The sequence below is a fragment of the Alligator sinensis genome, unplaced genomic scaffold (genome assembly GCF_000455745.1).
Source record: "Alligator sinensis unplaced genomic scaffold, ASM45574v1 scaffold1740_1, whole genome shotgun sequence".
Taxonomy (NCBI): domain Eukaryota; kingdom Metazoa; phylum Chordata; order Crocodylia; family Alligatoridae; genus Alligator; species Alligator sinensis.
In genome coordinates this window covers 140,042-144,267 of record NW_005843154.1, presented here as the reverse complement: position 1 = coordinate 144,267, position 4,226 = coordinate 140,042, and the positions used below count along the sequence as shown (strand labels likewise).

General features: G+C 60.2%; 1 pseudogene; it reads right to left on the bottom strand.

The window, feature by feature from the left end:
• Window positions 1-410: 410 nt before the first annotated feature.
• On the bottom strand, window positions 411-2,499 carry LOC112548384 (annotated as a pseudogene).
• Window positions 2,500-4,226: the final 1,727 nt, after the last annotated feature.

The window sequence follows — 4,226 nt, the reverse complement described above, 5'->3', positions numbered from 1 at the left end:
GGCCTGCTAATGAGGAAATGGATCTTTAGGGGGAAGAACCTGGTCCCTAGAAAACTGGCAGGGCAGGACAGGGGTGATTATGGGGCTGGGAGTCATAGATGCCCCTTCCAGGGAGTATTGCAAAGGCTCTGTTGCTCCAGCGGGGCAAGATGGAGGGGAAGGGGCATTATTTGGAGGTCGAGGTGGGTGCTGCCTCCTTGTGGCAACTCAGGATGCTTTGGTCCAGGGAGAGACACGGGGAGGGGGAAGGGGGGGTTGTGCGATGCCAGGGTTTCCTGCAAGTTGAATGGGCTCACGTGATTTAAACTCATATACCTGGGTTCTGTGTGTCCCGGACACCTGGGTCCCTCTGGGTGCCGAAAGGGTACCAGCAGGTCCCAGCCCAGATGCCTGGATTCCCTGCCCCCCGCTCAGCTCCAGTTCCCCCCCAGCACCAGCAGCAGTGCCAGGGGCAGCGGACCCTGGCAGGAGGCTGTGCAATTGCAGAGGTTCCTGGAGCAGCAGTGGATCTTGGTGTCCAAGGGCAGCAGCAGGCAGCCCAGGGGCTGGAAAACGTGGCAGAGGTCGGGGGTGGCACAGCCACGGAGCAGGGTCACGGGGTTGTTGTGGGTTGGGGGGCAGAGAAGGGGTTCGGTGCAGGGGGCTGGGAGCCTGGACACCTGGGCCTCTTGGCAGGAAAGGGTAAGCTGGAGGTGGCACCAGCGGACCTAAGAGCCTGGACCCCTGAGTTCCCTGTGGTCGGGGGGGTGGTTCTCACCTGTGCTCTGGACTTTCACATACTGGTTCATGGGCCCCGTACAGCTCATGGTCGGCAGCTCCTGACAGTTGTACTCGCCCGCTCCTGTCTCCAGTCAGGTGTAGCAGAGCTTTCTGTTGCGGGTGCCCCGGGACACCTCTGTGTGGGGAGTGCGGGGGCGCTGTCAGAAAACACAGGGATCTGGGCTCCCATCCCCTTCTGCTCTCACCCCCCGGTCCCCACCCCGAGAGAAGCTAGGCATCCAGACTCCCTTTCCCGCCATTCTCCCAGCCCCCATCACCAGGAGACCCCAGGCATCTGGGCTCTCACCCCCCAGCTCCAGACCCACTCCCCACCCAGAGAACCCAGGAGTCCAGGCAGCGTTACCAGTAAAGGAGCCGTTGTTGCAGCTGGCCCCATGGCAGCGCCACACATGCACATAGGCCAGGTCAGGCCCCGCAGCCATGGCCAGCAGCTCCTCAGGGGCCCCCGGTCCCCCGCATGCCTTGTACACAGTGTCTCCTTGCTCCCCTGCCAGTACATGTGGGTAGTGAGGATACAGGAAAACTGAGGCACAGGTCAGAGGGTTGAGAGGGGGATAGGCTGGCGTGGGGCATACTAGGGAACCCAGGTGTCTGGATGTCCAGCCCCCCTGTTCTCACCCCTGCTCCACTCCCCCCACCAGAGGACCCAGGTGCCCAGGCTCTGAACCCAGCCACTGTGGTTTTAAGCCAGCACCGGGCTTTCTACCTGCCAGGGCTGTGAGGAACCCAGGCGGCCGGGGTCCCCGCACCCAGCGTGAGGAAGGAACCCAGCACCGCTCCCCCTCCTCCTGCAGGAGGATCCCAGGTGTCCAGGCCTTACCAGGCAGCAGGCGCCGGGACAGCTGCAGACACTGGGCCTGCGAGTCAGCACAGGTCAACGTCAGGGTGTCGAGGCCTTGGTCAGTGGCAGATCCCACGCAGCTCTGACACAGGAGATGCCCCACAGGCCCTGAGTCACCTGTGGGGACACAGGGCTGGGATTCGGCTGGCTCTGAGGAGCAATGGGCTGGGTACAATGGGGACAGGAGCTGCAGTTGGATCTAGAGGGCATTGGGCCAGGATGCGGCTGGCTCTGGGGAGGGGCTGTACGTATGCATGTAGATTGCTTTGCACAGGTCTGTGGTGCAGCAGGAGCTTTTGCCACTCAGTCCAGCTGCAGTGTCCGAAGAAGGCAGGTCACACATCTGCAGAGCTGCACATCCCACCCGCAGGGCATTGCCCATGACTACCGGGGGGGAAGGATTTCAGAGGTGAGCTGAGAACCAAGGTGTCAGGGGCCTGGAGCAGATGGCCAGGTACCCCAGGAGGGTCTGTTACCTGACTGGGACAACCCAGCAGGCATCTGAAGCCTCTCAGGGAACCCAGACATTCAGGCCCCACTCTCTTCCTGCAGTCCTCACCCCCGTCCCAGGGAATCCAGGCATCTGAGCCCCGCTTCCTGAGCCCCCGGAGTCTCACCTGGAGCCAGGCGCAGCTCCTGCACCACGCAGGTGTTTTGTCCTAATCGACATGTCTCCATCTTGTCCCAGCAGTTCCCTTGCCAGGGCAGGCATTTTGGGCAGCACAGGCCAGAGGCTGTGGAGAGATGGAGCTGATTTTTGGGAGGCAGAGATGGGTGTAACGGAGACAGGAGCTGCAGCTGGCTCTGCAGGGGAGTGAGGCCTACTCACCAGTGACCGGCAGCCCGAGGAGGGTGGCCATGTGTAGGGCAGGCATCATGGCTGCCTTGTGCAGTCCACACCTGTCTGTACTGGGCTGGGCACCTCCTGTCTCTTATATGGGCACTGGGAGGGGCTGAAGGTACAGGGTGATTCAGAGTTCATCGGGAAGCAATGCAGGCATCTGGGCTCCAACCCCTTGTTCCATGAACACCGCGTGCCCCCAGCGGCTGAGGGGCCCTGGCAAGCTCCCGCCACGTGGGGGTAACGGCAGCCCTGTCGGCAGCAAGCGGGGAGCTCCTGCAGCAGCGCTGGCAGCGGGGGTGGTGAGCACCAACTAGCGGTCAGCAACCACCTGCAGACGCCAACACCGCCGGCAGCCAGTGGCAATCGCAGACTGCCCACAGGCACCACCAGCGGTGTTGATGGCGGGGGGCATGAGCAGCAACCACCCACAGGCAACGCCAGCACTGTCAGCGATGCCTTTTTGCAGGGGGTGAACCGCCACGCTCAGGGGGTGTACGTGCACCCGCATGCACCCCCTACATGTCACCAATGCCTTGTTCTAAGACACTAGGTCCTACTTTCAGGAGAACCCAGGCATCTGGACTCCTGGTCCCTGCTGCCCTCACCCACAAGCCCCCAGTCCTCCCCAGAGAGCTCACATATTCTGGCTCCGAGCCCCACCGCTGCTGTCACCCACCATGCCAGGGGCACTGCCAGCAAGAATGGTGGGGTGGCAGCTCTGTACTTATCCTGGAGACAGTTGCTGCCAGGGCAGGGAGAGAACCCAGATGTCCGGGCAGGAAGGAAGCTGGTGCCAGCCTCTGGGTGTTACTAGCTTGGACCATAAACCTGTACTGGGCATTGTGCCTGAGGGCTGTAAACCCTATCAGAGCTCCTCACCTGGCCCCAAGATACAACAGGGGTATATCTCCATCCTTGGCAAAGTCTTTGAAAAAATTATCAAGGCTCACATTTGCGAGAGCCCGGCAGGACAAATTATGCTGAGGGGAAACCAGCACGGGTTCGTGGCAGGCAGATCGTGCCTGACCAATCTAGTTTCTTTCTATGACCAGGTTACAAAACGTCTGGACACAGGAGGAGGGGTGGATGTCGTATACTTAGACTTCAGGAAGGCCTTCGATACGGTATCCCGCCCCATACTGGTGAACAAGTTAAGAGGCTGTGACTTGGATGACCACACAGTCCGGTGGGTGGCGAATTGGCTGGAGGGTCGCACCCAGAGAGTCGTGGTGGATGGGTCGGTTTCGACCTGGAAGGGTGTGGGAAGTGGGGTCCCGCAGGGCTCGGTCCTTGGACCGATACTCTTTAATGTCTTCATCAGCGACTTGGACGAGGGAGTGAAATGTACTCTGTCCAAGTTTGCGGATGACACAAAGCTATGGGGAGAAGTGGACACGCCGGAGGGCAGGGAACAGCTGCAAGCAGACCTGGACAGGTTGGACAAGTGGGCAGAAAACAACAGAATGCAGTTCAACAAGGAGAAATGCAAAGTGCTGCACCTAGGGAGGAAAAATGTCCAGTACACCTATTGCCTAGGAAATGACCTGCATGGAGGCACGGAAGTGGAAAGGGATCTTGGAGTCCTAGTGGACTCCAAGATGAACATGAGTCGGCAGTGTGACGAAGCCATCAGAAAAGCCAATGGCACTTTATCATGCATCAGCAGATGCATGACGAATAGATCCAAAGAGGTGATACTTCCCCTCTATCGGGCGCTGGTCAGACCGCAGTTGGAGTACTGCGTGCAATTCTGAGCGCCGC